This window comes from Bubalus kerabau, chromosome 14 (genome assembly GCF_029407905.1).
Source record: "Bubalus kerabau isolate K-KA32 ecotype Philippines breed swamp buffalo chromosome 14, PCC_UOA_SB_1v2, whole genome shotgun sequence".
NCBI lineage: Eukaryota > Metazoa > Chordata > Mammalia > Artiodactyla > Bovidae > Bubalus > Bubalus kerabau.
The window spans coordinates 1,429,014-1,448,845 of NC_073637.1; positions in this window are offsets into that span (position 1 = coordinate 1,429,014).

A 19,832-nucleotide genomic window follows, 5' to 3' on the forward strand; every position below is an offset into this window, starting at 1 on the left:
TCCTCTTTCACTTTTCATCCAGAGGCTCTTCGGTCCTGCTTTGCTTTCTGCCATAAGGGTCGTGTCATCTGCACGTCTGAGGTTATTGATATTTCTCCCAGCAATCTTGATTCCGGCTTGTGTTTTGTCCAGTCTGGCATTTCACATGATGTACTCTGCATAGAAGTTAAATAAGCGGGATTATTTTTGCTTAGACATGATTTAAAATTATTTAGGGTATATTCCTAGGAGTGGAATTCTGGATCATGTGGCAGTTTTATGTTTAACTGCTTGAATAGTCACCAGACTGTTCTCCATAGTGGTTGCCTCATTTTACATTCCTATCAGCAAATTTTTTTTTGTACCTAGTCCAGCAATCTTACTCTCTTATGTCGTCGATAGTTCATTTATATATAATGCGATTGGTGATGTACTTGGGTTAATATCTGCCATCTTATTCTTCGATTTCAGTTTTTCCAAACTGTTTTTCTTTTTCTCTCTCCTGTCTTGACTTCTTTTGTATTATTGTATTTCTCTCTCTGATTACCTAGTTAGTTGTGCATTCTTTTATTGCTTACCCCAGAAATTATGATATGTACTCTTGACTTACAGTATTCTAATACAAATAATAACTATGATCACTCCTCCATTAGTGTTCCTCTGACCCCTGTCTTTATCATTTTATTATTACACATAATTATTTTGTATTTTATATGTCTCTTAAGGCATTCTTTTTTGTTTTTACAGAGAATATTCATTTCTGTTTTCCCACATCTTCCTATTTATTTAGGGGCTTCTAAGAGGCTCAAAGCATTTCATGAAAGAGTTACACATTTCAAAGTTTGTTGATATTTCTAGAAAGCCATTCACATGTAACATATTCATTAAAAACATGGGGTTTACAGTCCCATCTGTAACACTTTGAGTCTCAGTTTCCTCATGTAAATATAGGGAATAGTATGTTAAATACAGTAATATCTACCTCATAGGTGGCTGTGAAGATTAAATGAGAAAATCAAGTTAAGCCTCTTACTTGAATGCCATACACAAAGAAAAATTTCATTATTCTGTTGTGGCAAGTACATAATTCCTGAGGTTTAAAAAAGAATTGTTCTTATATTCTGTATTAGAATCATCATTTTGTCTTTTAAACTTTGATTTTCAAAAGAACATGTTTCCTTTCCTAAAGTTTCCCCCTTCATTTTTTTCTCTTTCATCCATCTAATCCAATTATCTATGTCCCAAGGAATTTTGATACTAGAACCTGTGTTTCAATAATAGAAATGTGTTACCGTAATAGAAGCAGCTTAGCCAAGACTGTCAGTTCACCTTAGAGCCATTTGTAGAATTAAAAAAAAAAATTATTTGTGTAGAAAACAAACAACCCATTATTTCTATTTTCAGCCACAGAAGGCAGCCCATCTGTTGTTTATCTAATCTTGATTCAGAAACATACAAAAATAGAACAATAACATCATATCTAACTCATAATTTTAGTTTCATTTTCTGATAACAGTGTTTCCCCTTCACCAGACAATAACAGAAGGACCTGACAGAGGAGCACAGAACTAGAGAAACACTGTTTATGTGTTTAAAAGACAAACTAGAGGAGCATTGTTTATGAAAGGACCATAAGGAAATGGGTATGTTTTGCTCTTGCAACATTAATGACAGCAAGTAATTCTCTATAAATAGATAGTATATACTACTAATCTTTTTTTTTTCTGCTACTAATCTTTAAAGTTGGGAAGTATCCTGCCTGTGACTTCCTAGCACCAAACTGATTTTTCCTCAAAATTGTTCAGTGCCTGTAATAGAGGGAAAGAGGGAGAGTTACTGAAAAAATATTCAAAGTCTCTTATAGGAAAATATTTTGAAATATTATATTTTAGAAGTATAGACTATTAAATGTATTTTAAAAGTATTCATCCTCTTATGTACAGGCTGTAAAATGCTATCAAGGGGCACTTTTGGATAAATACTTTAAAATATACGAGTCATTTTGGCCTGTGTGAAACAGACTAAATAGCCTAAGCCATGAGTTCCGTTTTAGTCTTAACTCAGATCAACCGGTGGTGGTGGTGATGGTGGTCATTCGTTAAGTCGTGTCCGACTCTTTGTGACCCATGAACTGCAGCACGCCAGGCTTCCCTGTCCTTCACCATCAAAGAGCCCTGTCTTCGTCTTTTTGGGCTACTGTTGTAAATCCCGTAGACTAGCTGATAAACAACAGAAAGTTGTTTCTTGTAGTCCTGGAGGCTGGGGAGTCCCAAGATCATCAGCAGGTGCCACGTCTGGTGAGTCATGTTTCCTGGTTCCTAGACTGCCTGCTGCTTCTCCCTGTCCTCGCAGCACGGGAGCCCATTCCTTCCTGGCCTGACCCCTCCCAGAGTGCCTGCCTCCTAGGATCATCACCACGTGCGGGGTGAAGTTTGAGGGCCCATAAACTGTCAGCCCATTGCAGTCCCTAAGTATACTCTGCATTACTTCAGTCTTTTGAAATAATTCGAGCTTTCCTAATAGCCCAATACATGTTCTTTTTGTTTTATGTTCATTGGGCTCTTGAAAATAATATGTATCAGTGGGAATGCAGTGTTCCATGTGTATCAGTTACATCAGGTTTGTCACTCATGTAATTCAGATTCCAGTAGCCACCTTGAATAAAAGCAAAAGTAGGTGAAATTACCTGTAATATATTTTATTTTAACACACCCCAAATATTGTCATTTCAGTGTGTAATCAACATGATAAAACCTAATGAAATAGTTCACGTTCTTTTTTTCATGCTAAGTCTTTTTTTTTTTTAATTTTTTTTTAATTTTTAAACTTTACATAATTGTATTAGTTTTGCCAAATATCAAAATGAATCCGCCACAGGTATACATGTGTTCCCCATCCTGAACCCTCCTCCCTCCTCCCTCCCCATTCCATCCCTCTGGGTCGTCCCAGTGCCCCAGCCCCAAGCATCCAGTATCGTGCATCGAACCTGGACTGGCAACTCGTTTCATACGTGATATTTTACATGTTTCAATGCCATTCTCCCAAATTTTCCCACCCTCTCCCTCTCTCACAGAGTCCTTAAGACTGTTCTATACATCAGTGTCTCTTTTGCTGTCTCGTACACAGGGCTATTGTTACCATCTTTCTAAATTCCATATATATGCATTAGTATACTGTATTGGTGTTTTTCTTTCTGGCTTACTTCACTCTGTATAATAGGCTCCAGTTTCATCCACCTCATTAGAACTGATTCAAATGTATTCTTTTCAATGGCTGAGTCTTTAAAATCCAGTGTGTGTTTCAGGCTTGCAGCGCATCTCATTGTAGAGCCAGCCGCATTTCAGGTACTTCATGGCTGCAGGTGACTACATACCAGGGGGCCCAGTTCCGCGAGAGATGTGTCTTTAACGTCTCTCACTGGGATTATGAACTCGGCTGTTTCTCCTTTTCTATTTCTGTCAGTTTTTATGTATTGATATTTTGAGGTTATGTTATTAGGTACATTCAAGTTTAGAATCCTCATCTTCTTGCTAGACTGAACTTGTATCAGTATGAGATGTTCTTTTTTATTGCTAGTAATGCTTCTTTCTTTAGACACTATTTGACAGTGATATTGCCACGTCAGTGTTCTGTCCGTGTTAGCCTGGGTATCTTTTACTTTCACCTGTCTAAAAGACCTTCCATCTTAACACATACCTCTGAATAGTATATAGTTTTCACTGGAATCAGTTTGAGTATTGGCTCTGTTTATAATGTTGATATTTCAGTGTGTAGACACCATGTTGCTGCGTGTTTTCTGTTTGTCCCACCTAGTGTGTGTTCTTTGCTCTTGCCTTCTGTTAGAAGTATGAAGTGTTTCTCTAGTTCTGTGCTCCTCTGCCAGGTTGTTGGGTGCACATTCGCAGACACAGCGTGTGTTTTACATTCAAGTCTAGCTTAGTACTCTTACTGCCTCCCTGACACGACTGTTTCCTCCTTGTCACTGTCACACTTTAAACTGTTAGATATATTTTTGGCGTTAACATCATTGTTTTGTAGAGTTAGTATTTACCCTCACAGTTACCTCATTGTTGGTCTTTACTTGTTTTTTATATTTCCGTCAGAGACTACTTTTCTTTTTCCCAAAGCACTGCCTGAATATTTTTTTTTTAGTTCCTGTGTGTGGGTGATGAGTTGTCTCATTTCCATTTGCCCTAAAAGTCTCTATTTTGCTTTCACTTTCGAAGAGAGTTTTTGTTGGAAATAGAATTCCAGGTCGGTGGTTATTTGTTTTTCAGCATTTTACAGATGCCAGTCCATTATCTTCTAACTTCCTTATTCTTGGAAAGTCAGCTCTCAGTGTTGTTGTGCCGTTAAAAGCCACACCCTTTTTCCTCTGAGCGCTTGAACATTTTCTTCTAGCCTTAGGCACCCACAGAGCTGCTGAAACCAATGTGTGGTTTTCATTTTTGACTCAATGGTCTGATTCTTGAACCAGCTCTTGCCACTGTCCCTGTCAGTCAGTTCAGTCGCTCCACGTCTGACCCGTTGCAACCCCATGGACTGCAGCACGCCAGGCTTCCCTGTCCATCACCAACTCCTGGAGCTTGCTCAAGCTCATGTCCATCGAGTCGGTGATGCCATCCAACCAGCTCACCCTCTGTCGTCCCCTTCTCCTCCTGCCTTCAGTCTTCCCCATCATCAGGTTCTTTTCCAATGAGTCAGTTCTTTGCATCAGGTGGCCAAAGTATTGGAGCTTCAGCATCAGTCTTTCCAATGACTATTCAGGATTGATTTGCATTAAGATTGACTGACTGATTGGATCTCCTAGTAGTCCACGGGGCTGTCAAGAGTCTTCTCCAACTCCCCAGTTCAGAAGCATTGATTCTTTGGCGTTCAGCCTTCTTCATGGGCCAACTCTCACATCCATACATGACTACTGGAAAAACCATAGCTTTGACTAAATGAACCTTTGTTGGCAGAGTAATGTCTCTGCTTTTTAATATGCTGTCTAGGTTTGTCATAGGTTTCCTTGCGAGGAGCAAGCATCTTTTAATTTCACCATCTGCAGTAATTTCGGAGCCCAAGAAAATAAAGTGTGCCACTGTTTGCACTGTTTCCCCATTTATTTGCCATGAAGTGATGGGGCCGGATGCTATGATCTTCATTTTTTGAATGTTGAGTTTTATGCCAGCTTTTTCACTCTCGCCTTTCACTTTCATTAAGAGGCTCTTTAGTTTCAACCCCTGGAGGCATTTCTTATTCCCCTTTCTGTCTTTTCTCCACCATGAGGGCCCCCATTTATAGTTTTTAACAACATAGTTTAACAACAGACTCCTTCAATACATTCTATCCTTTTTCCCTCGTGTATATATATATTGTAACCGATCCGTCCTTCAGTTCACTGATCCTCTTTTCAGCTACGTCCAATCTGATGTTAAGCCCAGAGACTGAGTTCTTAAATTCAGTCACTGTTATTGTAAAGTTCTAGATTGGTTTTGATTCTCAGAAATTTCCCCTTTTGTCAAGTATATTTTTGAACAGGTGACATTTGCATCTGATACCTCTAGCATGCCTCTGATATGCTGATACATATCTCATACCTCTGGATCTGGTTCAGTTCTTTTCCTCTTGGTCCTGTTTGTTGTTACACCCTCTTTTGCTTTTTTGGTTGCATGTTGGACATTATGTTTGGAAAACCCTAGAGGTTCTGAGTGATGCTGCCTTCTCCAGAGTTTCCTCTGACGCAGACCTCCAGTGGGGACAGAGCTGTCTGTTCACTCAGGGCCTGAGGGACTTGAGGCTTGGGGGTCCTTGTAAGCTCAGTCTCAGCCGCCTTCACCCACCTTCCCCCTCCGACCCCAGGGAGGAGCTTTCCAGCGTCTCCAGTGTCTGGAAGCCTGGGGTGGCTCCCAGGGCCCCCCCTTCTCGGCAGGTCCTGAAGCCCACCGTCTCTCCTGAGCACCACGAGGTGACTGATAGTCAGCCCTCAGCCGGTTTGGGCAGAGTGTTGGGTACGTTTTCTGACATCCGGACTGACTCGTCAGGCCTGCGCTCGACTTTTTGTCTCCACAGCCCAAGGAACCCTCCAGAGCTGTGTTAGCCAGCCCCCTCTGCTTGACTTTTTCCCTTCCTTTTCTTCGCAGAGTCGGCTTTGCTCAGATGCCCCGAGGGAAGGAGCGGCCCTCTCAGTCTCCAGCTCCCTCACTGGGCTTCGCTTTTGTTTGAAATCTTGGATTGTGGCTGCCTAAGGACCTCTTTTAAACCTTAAAAGCTAAAAGCTAAAGCTTTTCTTGCTCTTAGTAGGCTGACCTACAAGATGCTTGCATCTGTCACTGGAAGTGGAGACACCCTGGGGGGTCTTCTGTCATCTGAAGCCACATGTAACAGCCACAGTAATTGTCTTGATCAAGTTTATTTGATACCAGGGAAAACAAGAACCAGGGGTCCTTGCTTGGTACCCACGGTTGTGTTTCTGGTCAGAATCCCCAGCTTGCCCGGGCTGTTTCAGTGCCACGTGAACTTGGGAAGGAGGTGGAGCAGGCGGCCCACGCGGCCTGGAGACAGAGGAGCCGGTCTCCCCTCTGCCTTGCCCCTGGCGGCCCAGGGCAGGCCTTGCGATGACAGGCTGCTGGTGGTGGAGGCCAAGGCTGAGGAGGGAGGGGTTACGTGACCTGTATTCTTTGCCATGGTCACATGTGGGTTTTCTTTTTCAGTTTGAAAAAATGACTGCTTTTAGTCTTCCCTCCAGTTTCACTTTAAGGTGGAAAATGAAGATTTTATTCGTAAAGTTGAGCACAGTGACTTTACAGTCTTTTTGAAAGCAACAGTTGATGTTTTAAGAACACATCTCAGAGAACTCCAGTAGATAAAGCTAAAAAAAGAGAATGTGTTCAGGGTGAACTGAGGGCGGGACCCCAAACCGTACTCTTGTCTCTCCCAGAGTGTGTAATTGCTGAGATGGGTGGATATAGGACCCCAAGCACCCTGGGGACCGAGGTCCTCAAATGACAGCAGGGGTCCGGGCTGAGCCAGGAGCAAGTGGCCTGTGCCCTGGCGAGTGGAGAGCCGCGAGGGTGGGAGTGGAGCCAGGAGAGGGGTGGGAGACTCAGGCGGGGTGTGGGAGGCGCTGGCTGTCGCAGCTCGAGGCAGGGACACCCCTGAACCTCCACCATGCAGCCCCCACGGGGCAGAGTCGTCTGGAAGCCAAGGGTCGAAGTTAAGAGGGCAAGTTCGCAGCAGGTTGAATGAACCCCTGCACGCACTGAGGGTTCATTTTAAGTGCCTGGAGCGAGGTGGGTCAAGCCCTTGCTGAGCTCGAGTGAGGGAGTCCGACAGGGAGGACCGAGCTCAGGGTGGGGGTGAGGGGCAGCTAGCGTGGTGAGTCCTCCTCAGCCGGGTGGGTTCTGGGGACGCCCTTGAGTTCAGGGCTGCCCTTTCAGTAGCCTCACTGGAGGCTTGTTTAGGGGGTAGAGGGGGCAGAAGCCCACTTAGAAGACATGCTCATTCCCAGGGGTGGTGGTTTCTGAAGGAGTTTATACTGGTTGGTTCGACTGTGACCCAGTACCTTGCAGGGTCATGTTTGACAGGGGGCCTGAGCCGTGGGCACAGCCTGCCTTCTCCTGCACTCCACACTCAATTGTTGTCTTTTTGGCTGCCCCTCCCCCCTCTCTGCACCCTTGACAGTGGGCCTGAGCCCAGCCCCCCTGTTGCCACGGAGCCCCTTGTGACTGAGTGGGTTCCAGTTCTGGGCTCCTGGGAGATGTGCTGGAGGCAGAGCCTTCATGCCATTTGGTGGTCATAGTGTGAGAGCAGTGGTCATAGTGTGAGAACAGTGTGTGTGAGAGTGGTGTGTGAGAGCAGTGTGTGTGTGAGAGCGGTGGTCGTAGTGCGAGATTGGTGGTGATAGCTCGGTAGCCGAGGTATCCTACCGTGAAACAGCAGTTGCCCCCGAGTGGGGGGCTGTCCCCATCCGCGAGGATGGGTCGCAGAAGGGCCCGCCTGTGGGCGTTATTCCAGCGCTGCAACCCCAAGGCAAAGGCGAAGACTAGGAAGGACTTGGCCTCAGCCCACGTCCTGGAAGCAGAGCGGCCTGAGGTGAGAGCAGCCAGGGGCTGGGCCCGTCAGATTGGCCCTCACCCGGCGAAGCATTGGGGTTGTGTTTCATTTTGTTAGCATGGTTGTGGGCCCTGCCGGCCAGGGCGTTGTGGCCGTAGCGGGCAGGATCGACCCCAGCAGGTTTACCTTGTAAGAGATTGTGCAGTTGCTGCGTGGAGGATGGGCGGGGGCCCCACAAGAAGGGAAACACTGGCTGGAGAAGTCACTGGGGCACGTGGACTGAGCTATAGGGTCAGTCCTTGAAGCAGAAAGGCTAAGCCCCTTAATGTCTCCCTTCTTGCAAAGAAAGGATATACGGGCTGGAGGAATCTCTGGGGCATGAGGATCGAGCTAGAGAGTCAGTCCTTGAAGCAGAAAGGCTAAGCCCGTTAATGTCTCCCATCTTACAAAGCACAGACCAGTGTGTCCAGTATTTTAATGACAGGTACCTACTGTTTACGTGTATGACATACACCCTCATAGCTACACATGTCTACTACATGCCTCTTACAAGTGCTGGGCACTGTTCTGGGTGCTGAACACTCAGTATGTAGTAGGGGATACGTAGCCCAGGATTTTCTAATCTCTGCAAAGAAAAAGAGAAGAATGAAAGACTCCGTGTGGTTCAGTTTGAGCAAGTTCACCACGTGGATGGCCCCGCATGCACGCAAATTGTGGTAAAGTACATATAACATAAATTTAACATTTTAACCGGTTGATTGAATGACTGGGTGGCTTCCGTGGAGTCAGGCTAACAGATGGCTTTGAGGTGCCATCCGCCTTTTTCCCAGAGGAACACTCCAAAGCCTTGTGGCCTTGTAGACCTTCCTTTTTTTCTTCACTCTCCCCAGTGGCTCTAGGTCACTGGTCTGTGTGTCGTTTAAGAATCTCTTTATCCACTTTGTTGTTAGGTTTACGTTTTGGAAAGTTTCTCAAATGTCCCTGGGTCTTGAGAAGGCAGGCTTGGATTCCAGGTTCTCTCCTGCCACGTGCCTGCCAGGTCGAGGTGGAGGCCGAAGGCCGGTCTGAGTTGTGGTGGCCTGTGTTGTCTTGGGGTCAGTGGACCCCTCTTCTCTGGAGGGGCATGGAGATCCTTTGTGTGGAGCCTGGAGAGACTTGACAGGGTCAGTCTTCACTGTCTCGCTGTCTTTTTAATTTGTTTGCATTTAGTTTCTCATTGAACTGTTTTCTAGGCGTTTCCAGCTCCTGAAGAACTACACACATGGAGGCAGCAGCTGCGTGAAAGACAAGAGGAGATCGCTCAGCTAAAAGCTGAAAGAAACAACACCAGGGTCAGTAGGGGGATTCTCACGTGTTGACATTTGCCCCGTGGGGGTCACCGCTGGCCTCCGTGTGCTGTCTTTAAACTTTGTCTGATTTTCAAGTCATTTTTCACATCTTCCCACTGAGCAGACCAGGGTGGATCAGTTCGGGGTTCTCATAGCCTTGCTTCAAATTTCTGATGAGAGCTAATGTAATTTTAGTACATATGAGGGGGGAGTTCTCTTAACTTACATTTTTGTCCACGCTACACTTTGTGTGAGATCTTAGTTCCCTGACCAGGGGTTAAAACCCATGATCCTTGAAAAAGCGTGGAGTCTTAACTACTGGACCCCTGGGGAAGTCCACTCTAACTTTCGACTGCACTGGCGGGATTCCGACGTGCCTTAGCGTGTTTCCGGCTATAGCGTGAGGCTGAGAGGAGTTATCCGCCCGGAATTTGAGCATGAGGTTGAAGGTGTTCCTTTGGCCCTGCCCTGCAGCTGCTGCTGGAGCTCCTGGAGCGCCTGGTTTCCCGATATAGGCCACCCGTCGGGATGACAGCGCGCAAGCGGCAGGCGCAGTCCCCAGCCGGCATGACGAGTGAGGTGGAGGTGCTCAGGGCGCTGAAATTGCTCTTTGAACACCACAAGGCCCTGGACGAGAAGGTACCAGCCATCCGGCCATCCTGGATTTGTACACTTGCTGCCTTGTTAGGTGGATGATGCACATATTTATGTAACTAGTTGAGTTTTGAGCGTCTTGAATTCTTGTATATACATTTTTTTCTGTAAGATGTCAGAGTTTTATATGGTTAAAAAGCGTTGCCTGCGTACATGCTCAGTCATTTCCGAATCTTTGCAACCCTGTGGACTGTAGCCCACCACGCTCCTCTCTTCATGGGGCTTCCCAGTCATGCATACTGGAGTGCGTGGCCATCTTCTACTCCGGGGAATCTTCCTGACCCAGGGATCGAACCTGCCCTCTTGCATTGGCAGGCGGATTCTTTACCACTGAGCCACCTGGGAAGCCCCCAGTTAAAAAGTATTCGTTGGCATGAATGTCTCAAGATTTATTATATTCTGTATATCAATTTGCAGTTAAAAACTGGGTAATAATTAATTTAGGATAACATTTTGTTCTCTCAAACTTAGAATTTAAAGCTGTTAACAAGCAGATTCTCTTGACGTTAAGATCAATGAGAGACATTAAAGGTATTCTGTGACAGTACCCATGTATTAGGGTGAGTATACACTAAGAAGTGTACTAACATATATACACACATCAACACACAGTGACTCGGCCCCTTTTATTTGAGTTGAGAGGTGATTACGAGTAGCACTCGAGAGCTGTAGTTTGTTCGAAGAAGAATTAGGTGCCACACATAAAGAGGTAAGTTTGATCAGTCTTTGTGTAATTTCCGTGAAGGGTTTGTCATTTGAATCCTTTCATTTTAAAAAAGAATGAAGGCTGTAGTGGTGGGCATCAGATGTTATTTATCTTTCTGATTGAGGACCCGCCCACCAGGGTTACTTTAATGACTAGTAAACTAGACTTGTGGCTCAGAGCTGCAGGATCTCTTAAGTACCCCTTTGTCCAGTAGAAGACAAATTCTGACTCGAATCACCTGGTGGTATTCGGGATGGATAGCATCACCATGTATTTTCTTTTTATGTTGTGTTTTCAGTTTAGAGTTGAGTTTTCCAGGTGGAGTTTTGCTGTCTTTACTTAATTTCTTTACTCTGATTCAATGTTTTGGTTTTAGCAGATGATTCTTTCAGAGGAGAATAACCAGGAAAAGATACTAACGGACAGGGTGCTTGATGTACATCATGAGCAAGAAAACATGCCAAGCGCCAATGGAAAGGCAAGTCCTTGGTCTCGCTCTCTGTCTGGTTCTCGTCTTACCATCCAGTCTGTGCGGGGCTGTTGGGACCTCTCACCGATGCACCATGTAGGTCTGAGTGGCCGTGAGGGTCCTGTGAGCTCCCAGAGCGCAGAAGGCAGTTTTGACCTCACAGATTGCCCGGAAGTACTGTGTTCCCTCCCTCCCAAAACCAGGCTGTGTAAGGCTTCCTTTCCCCCTTAGAGACCCTCGGACGGCTTGGCGAAGGAGACAGAGCTCCAGGAAATCATACAGAGGCAGTTGCGGGAGCAGAGGCAGATGGAGGAGCGCCTGGCAGCCCTCTCTGCCCACGTGAAACATCTGGAGGAGGACCTGGACACGGCCAGGAAGGACCTCCTCCAGTCCAAGGACAGGAACAGAAAACTTGAGCGGGACGTCCGCGAAGTGAGTGACTGCAGCTGTGTCTGTTGTCCTGAGGTGGAATGTGGGTTTCTTGTTCTCCCGGGGATCTCAGCCTTGGGATGGCTGCGTGAGTAAGAGCAGAGCACTGGAGAGACCACAACTGGCTGCCTCCCTGCCTCTGCGTCGAGGTCTCTGGGGGAGAAGAGGCCTGGTCCAGGCAGTCCGTTGGCAGTGGAGCAACACGAGGGCAGCCCTGACGCTGTGCTGCACCCTGGGTGTGGACTCCTCCTTTGCACAAGTTCTAGGGGGCCCACTGTGTTCCTTTTCTAAAAATTCATTCATCCATTCATTCATTTATTGGCGTATAGTTGCTTTACACTGCTGTGTCAATTTCTGCTGTACAGCAAAGTGAATCAGTCATCTATCTATCTATCTATTTATGTATCTGTCTCTCTTTTAGATTTCCTGCCCATTTACTTCACCACAGAGCACTGAGTAGACTTCCCTGTGCTGTACACTAGGTCCTCACTCGTTGACTTTATGTGTAGTATCAGTGCTGTATATATGTCAACCCGAGTCTCCCGGTTCATCCCCGCCCCCCCGCAACTGCCTGTCCAATGTGTTCCTGATGATGCTGAAATTTGCTTCTGATTCACTCAGGCGAGTCTGGTGACACCTGTGGAGCCTGTTCTCTCGGAGAGATGGGAGCATGCTGTGTGGGCTCTGCTGAGGCAGCTTGCCTGGCCATCTTCTCGAGTTTTCTGAGGTTCCGCTCCGTGAAGGGATGTGTGACAGTGATACCGGCGGTCAGACAAGTCGAGTGGTGTTTGCTCATGCTCAGATCCTCAGGCCCGAGCTGTGTAACCATGTGGAATCGTGATGTCTCTGGCGGTCGTGTCTGCGGGTGTCATGATTTATGAGAAACTCCCTAGCGGTCACTGTGAAAACAGAAGAGTGCTGGGGACTCAGGCCTCTTCCTATGAGCCTCGCCTCTCCTCTGTGCACAGACAGACAGCACCCACCCTGCCCACCCCTCCCCCGTGACACCGTCTCAGAGAGAACCCCTCCAACATGTGGTACAGCAGGTGTACTTGTTCAGTAGCTTGGTGTGAGTAATTCTGTGTGAGAACTCAAACCAGAAATATTTGCACAGGTTTGTATAAGCTATTCACACTACTCTTTGGCAACAGGAGATTGGGTGTCCAAGTTGAATACGTATAGAATTCTAGAAAAAGCGTTTTCAAGACCTTTCACTTTTAAAGTTAGGACTTTGCCCACATTGGTTACTTAGTGACCAGGGAGGGACCTGAAGTGGATTTTGAGGTGGCGGACAGGAGTTGCACCAGCAGCAAGTTCTGGTCCTGGTTTGAGCGTTTCATCCATGTGGTGTAAGTCTGCTTTTGAAGAACTAGGCTTGAGAAGGCTGCTCCCAGTTGTGTACAATTTGACTTCTGTTTCCACTCGTTAATATGCTACTTTAATTCTGAGGAAATTGCATGAGACTTTTCCAACTTTTACTCGAGGAAACGAGCCTCAGAGCTCCCCGTTGGATCTGTTGAAGGTCCCTCCCTGTTCTGGGTCAAGCCCGCCTGTATGGTGTAGCAGACAGAGGTCCTGACTTCATGCCAGATACCTTCCCTCCTGGAATTCTTGCAATAACAGGGTAGTTTAGTATACTTTTCGTTTGCTGTTTGGGTTTGTTACGTAGAAAAGAAGCTTGGTCAACCAAGTGCCTGGACAGAACGTTAAGACAGATGGGTGCCAATCATGGCAAATGTGACCTTTGGGATAGGCGCATTTTTGCTCACGTCCGAGAAAACTGCCGTGTCTAGGACTTTTATTTTGAGGACGTTAACTTTATGTTTGATTTGAAACTTAGGACGACATCAATGATAAACTTGAAAATGAAATTGCAAATAAGGATTCTAGGCATCGACAGGTAATGGCCTTTCTGAACTGTGTCTGACTTTTATAGTAGTGAATTCCTGAGGAAGGAAGGTAAAGATCTTTTCATGTGACTCCCACATTGGAAATCAAGTCCCAGTGTAAAGTTCTTATGACCCTAAAATACTGTGTTCAAAAGTGTGGATGTACATCATGGTAAATCAGCTGTACTGGAAGGAAATACATTTTTAAAAAATTGCGGGTGACTGCAACTTACAGGTTTGCATTATTTGGGACTTGGTTTAACCATTTTGTGGAATTCCATTCCTGACTCTTTTGTTTTACTTGAACGTGAATCTGTTGGCTTGTTAGAGTTTTTACCGAAAGAGTAGAGAGCAGCAGGGAACTTCACGGCAGCTGGCTGCCTGTTGGGAACTGGGGTCACTGTGACAAAAGGCAGGGTTAGAGCTCCGGTCTGATTAGGGATTCTACTTCCTGTGGTTTGGTGAGCCTTACTCACTCCTGTTCCCGAGTGGTCTCAGATAATCAGGATTTAACCAGGAAAACCAAATCTGGCTTCTCCAAAACAAAGTGAGTCAGTCTGGTGTGTGCCAAAGTGTATCATTGTCCCCACCACAAAAATTAAATACTAGAAAGCCATTGAAATGTATGATGGGGAATGCTAACTAAAAGCATTACGATATACAAAATAATGGCTGTAAAAGGCAGATCAGAAAATACTATGTACCATATGCTATTGTTTTCTGAGGGTTTTAAAGCACAGCATATTGTTTGTGTACGTACATAGAGGAATACGCACACAGAAAAAGTAAGAAAGCTGCTTAGAAACAAATGCTAACCTCTCAGGAACCTGAGCTTATAGATACTTTAATTTTTTTCTTTTTTAAAAAAGAATCTGTCTGTTCTACATTGAAAGTTTTTCAGAGTAAGAAGATCTGTTAAAAGAATAATCGTGCATTTACAAATACTAGTTGACTGGCATTTCACCAGGCACGCTCTTATCAGGTCTGTATTTCAGAGGAGATGAAAGCCATATTTTGGCTTACACGCCCGTAGCCATCTGCGGTCGGTAGGGTTCCCTCTAAGTGATGATTCTGGTGATGTTTTAAGAAGGGTCCGTAGTGAACCCTTCTTCCCTTAACTTGTCAATAAGAATGAATAAGCTTCTACAGATCTTCTTTAATATATAAGAATTTGTTTTTTTTTTTAAGACGTCCTTGGGGAACGTTTAGGAAAAGCAAATACTCTGGCAGGAGGTGTTCTGCTCACTGAGCCCAAGCCCAGGAACACTGAGAGAAAATTTACCCTGACGGAGCTTCCGAAACAGAATGAATCCACTAGACACGTGCATTTAGGTTTTGTCTCAGCTTGCTTAAAGCGACAGTGGCTACACCTCTTGGCCTGTTTTGATCCTGTGCTCTCCCTTTGTAGACAGAGGATAAGAACCGCCAGTTGCAGGAGCGCCTGGAGCTGGTAGAGAAGCTGCAGCCGAGACTGCGGAGGGCAGAGACGCTGCCCGAGGTGGAGGCGGAGCAGGCGCAGAGGGTGGCCTCGCTCTCCAAGGTGCTGTTCTGGGTCCCTGGGGGGCGGGCGCAGGGAGGGCCTGTTCCCCTGCTCTCCCACCGCGCCCCTGCCCGTGCTGCTCAGTCCACACAGGAGCGCAGACGCGGGGGTCGTGCTGCCCGTCTGAGATGGGAGCGCTCCCTGAGTGTCAGGCAGGCCCCACTTCTGCGTCATCCCTACGTTAATTTCCCTCCAGTTTTGTCCCGAGTTGTGTGTGTCCCTAGGACGCTTCAGCTCCAAGTCACTGCTGCTCAGAGTTCAGTCAGCCACTCAAAGCCTAGCAGGATAGAGACCTAGAAAAATCCCATTCTCGTTTAAGAGATGGCCAAAATAGCTCTGTAATGAACACAGTTTTAAGTCATTATCCATACACTTGTTAAAGAAGTCCCAGCAGGGCACGTGCAGACCCGAGGCCCCACTCCCCACTCGCCGTCCCCAGGAGCCCGCGGGTGAGAGGCCATGCCCGTGGGATGTGGCGCTGCTGGGGGCATCGACCCCATTGGCAGCCAGCCAGCCACCCTGTCCTTGTGGCGGGAAAGGTGTTGCCCTGCGCTGCCGGTGGGCACTGGCTGAACATAGAGAGTCGGGCCGGGTCTGTGCTGACGCGGCTGTCGGAAGCCTTGCCAGGAGCTCAGTGAGCGCCCGAGGGGCCATCACGTCGCGGGAGGCTGCCGGTGTCCCGTGCTCGCCGACCCTCCCAGAGCAGGGTCACTAACAGCCGCCAGGGGGCACCCTTCTGCTGTGATCTTCCTCTCCAGGCTTGGTTTCTCCTCTCCCCTGGCATCTCTGCTGTCCATCCCCAGTCGGCCTTGTAGTCCGACCTTTTGTCTTCCGGAAGCTCTACCACTCAGGAGGCTAAACGGTTCGAACTTCCTTCCCGGCTTAGGAAGGTAGAACGTGTGCCTCGCATTTGCCGCTGTCTGCTGCCCGCGCGGGCTCACCACAGGCAGTCCAAGGAGGGAGCGCAGCAGCCGTGGGTGTGGGGCCCGGGGCACGGGGAGCACGTCTCCTCTCACGAGCTGGTCACCAGCCCCCTCCGTGAGCCATGTGTCACACACGAAGCCGCGCAGGCTGTGTGAGCAGGCATGCGGGCGTGCCCCCCGCGAACCCAGGGCCCGTGGTTCGCACAGAGCATGGCCCGCTTGCCGCCCCTGCGATCACAGCCCGCGTGCCGTCAGGACAGGGTTGTTGTGAGCGGAGCTGACGCTGTTCTTGGCCGACAGGCAGGAGAGAGAGACACAGCAGCATGGAGGATAGGCTGCGCCAGATGGAGGCCCAACTGGAGGAAAAGAACAAGGAGCTGCAGTGGGTGCCTGTGCTAACGGGGAGGCGGCATCTGGGCAGGAGACGTGGCTTGGGCGGGGGCCAGCACTGCCTTTCTCCACCACTCCCGTCTCTGGCATCGAGTGTGTGCCTGTGTGGCCCCATCTGCTGATCCGGGCACCCACCTCCTCGGGAGCAGGGCCAGAGGTGGTCACCCATAGGCAGTGGGCAGGAGCCAGGGCCTCCCCACATTCAAAGAGGCTGCTTGTTGCTCTGACCAGCCAGTCCGGGGAGCTGCTTGGGATACAGGTGGACCTCACGACTGCCCCTCAGACAAACCTGGGGTGCCAGCCCGGGGCCCATGAAACTGAAGGCATGGCGCCCAGGTGTGGAGCCTGCTTGCCTCGGACGTGGCGCTGGAGTCCCACATGCCAAACCGCTGGTCCAGACACGGTGTGTGTGTAGGATGGCTGCCTCTAGACAGGAGAACTGCAGTTGTGCTGCGACAGAAGGCGCATCACGACAGGAAAGGGTGATGGTGGAGGCTCGCGTCACCGAGTCCTGAGAGAGGTTTCCCGGAAAGGTTGGCCACACGGCAATACAGACCATCCAGGAAATGGAGTGGGGATCCCGGGTCCAGCCTCACGTGTCAGTACTGTCCCCACCATACCTGTGTTCTTGGGCTTGGACTGCAGAGCCTCACAGGCGGGCTTCCAGGGGGCAGTGGTTCTGACTCCCATCATGCGACCCGCGGTGAGGTGCCCTCCCCGCTTAGGTGGAGAGCTCAATATCTCCCGATCAGGGGTGCACTTCTTACTTTCATAACTGCTGCTCAGAGGCTGTTGAGATCGGGATGCTGTTTATGACTAGACTAAGGCAATTCAAAGTCAACTTTTGTTTTGCTTTAAAAATCTTTGAATGCCAATGCCTTATTGTGGAAGCTGTGACAGGTTTTGTTTCCTTGGGCTCAAAAATCACTGCAGACGGTGACTGCAGCCATGAGATTAAAAAATGCTTGCTCCTTGGAAAGCTATGACCAACATAGACAGCATATTGAAAAGTAGGGACATCACTTTGCCGACAAACCATATACTCAAAACTATGGTTTTTCCGGTAGTAACGTATGGGTGTGAGTTGGACCATAAAGAAGGCTGAGCACTGAAGAATTGATGCTTTCGAATTGTGTTGCTGGAGAAGACTCTGCTTTAACAGAAAATAAACTTTGAAAATGTATTACGATGGAAAATTGCAAACATGCACAAAAGTGGATGGAGTAGTATAATAAATACCCATGACCCGTCCCGTCAGTTCGTCTCAGCAGTTTCTCATACAGAGCCAATCTCAAATAGATGATTCTTTTGTCTTCTCTCCATTTTTTTTTTAATACAGTAGGTTCTGAAACAGCTTTTTAAACCTTGAAATTGATGCTCATTTTATAAAACACAGACTTGGCAACTTTGTTATTGCATTTAAAAATTGTTTGAGGTAATTATTTCCAGTTTTTTAATATGAATTTTCATACTGGAAAAGACCCTGATGCTGGGAAAGATTGAAGTCAGGAAGAGAGTGGATGACAGAGGATGAGACGGTTGGACGGCATCACCAACTCAGTGGACATGAGTTTGAGCAGATGCTTAGCAGAAGTCGAGTTACGTTCTCCTTATGGCGAATCCACTGTTGTAACACGTATAGCACTTCTGGTTTTGAACACTGAATGTGTTTGCATTATAGATGGATTTAGAGTGTGTGGCTGTTGTGTGTGGTTCAGAATTCTGAGTAGTCCTTTCTGGATTCACCCAAGAGCTGAGACAAAGCGTGAGCCATTCACGTGGGCTGTGCTGTGCGTCAGAAAGATAATACGAGCCACCTACACAATCTAAAATTTCCTAAAAACCAACGGGCTACTCGACGTCCTTCTTTCACCACGAGTGTTGAAATCCTCTGTGTGATTTCCACATCGGGCTTTGCAGCAGCCTGTCTCACGTGCTCAGGGGCTGCACGAGGCAAGTGACTGCCATGGCCGACAGCACAGAGCTTCCAGGTTGAGTTGAGTGACTCACAGACTTGGCCCGTTTGACTTGTTTTACCCCATGAGCAAGTGAAGTGGGCTGTAGAGGAATGAATGTGAGGGATGCAGGTGAGCTCCATGGAGACAATTGAAAGCAGTGAGAGGAGGGAGGGCAATAGAGTGAGTCGTGTCCCCCTGACCCGAACCCCCCGCCTGAAGTCCAGCTTCTCTCTACAGACTTCATCGTTGTTAATGGCTTACCATGTTTCCTCCAGAGAAACCTTTTCTACACCTGAGATGGAACTTCCTCCTCATTATGGTTTATAAGGGTTAATATTCTTCTGAGTGTTTCTATTTGCTAGGGACTCTTAGAGAACATTTTCTCAGAATTAAAATGTTGGGAGTTGATACCTACTCACGTAACCTGTTCTGCACATTTTGGTGCAAGTCACTTGACATCCAGAAAGCAAGCGGTGCAGGCTGTGTCATTTGCTGTTTCGTAGGACCAGCTGATTCTAAACCTGGAAACCCTGAGAGCCGAAGTGGACCAGACGAGACTGCGAGGGGCTCCCTTCCACCACAGGTAGGCTGCTCCCCCGGGCAGCTCCCCTCAGCGCTGTCGAGTGTGACAAGGGCCTGTCTGGTGTGTGGACAGTATGACTGGGTGTTGCTCATGGTCGCACCTCAAGGAGCCTGTAGCTTCGTGGCCAGCGAGAGGGAAGAGACAAGCATCGTTCCTTAGGGTCAAACTTGGTACCGCGGAGTGGTAGTCACAGGATTGACAACACTCAAAACCACAGGCAGAGGTTTGGAAGTAGGGGGCCGACCAGTTGATATTTGGGCGTATTCATTTGAGGGGCCTGACAGACTGTGACACCGATGTTTCTGAAGAGTCGCAGAAGGTTAATGACCTGTAGTCTTTTGACTGCGGTGGGAGGAATCACCTGGCTTGTGAATGAGGCGAGCAGATTACTGAGCATCCTGCTTTTTTCTTCCTCGTTGTTAGAGGGGCGGTAATTCTTATTGAGTATTTAAATGTTTCTTTGGCTTCTTCACGGAAAACGGTCACAAGTGAGAGAGAAACTCTAGCAAAGGTGATTAAGTGCTTACTGGTGACATTCATTCATCTGTAGGAAATCGACTACTGCTTGCAGCCTGACTTAGGAGACAGTTTGGAGCCCATACGCATATTTCTGTGTTTGTGTGCTTAGGGGATCCTCGCAGTCCAGAGCCCCCACCCAGCCTTCTTCTAGAGAAAAGGAGATGTCATTTGAGACAAAGGCAGAGCCAGAAACTGGTCCTGTGTCTGAAACCACGGCGGGTGGAGTTCAAGGAGAGCACGTGCCCTGTAGAACAGGAGGGGACGTGGCCGGACTTGGTGGCAGAGCTCCTCCAGGGTGAGGGGCTGGGGCTGTCAGAGGTGGGGAACCCCTGCTCCCGGGGTGGACGAGGTGAGTGTGAGGAGGACTGCGTAGACAGTGGAGGAAGAGGAGGTGGACACGGCCTCCTCCTCTTGGGGGTTTTTGGGTA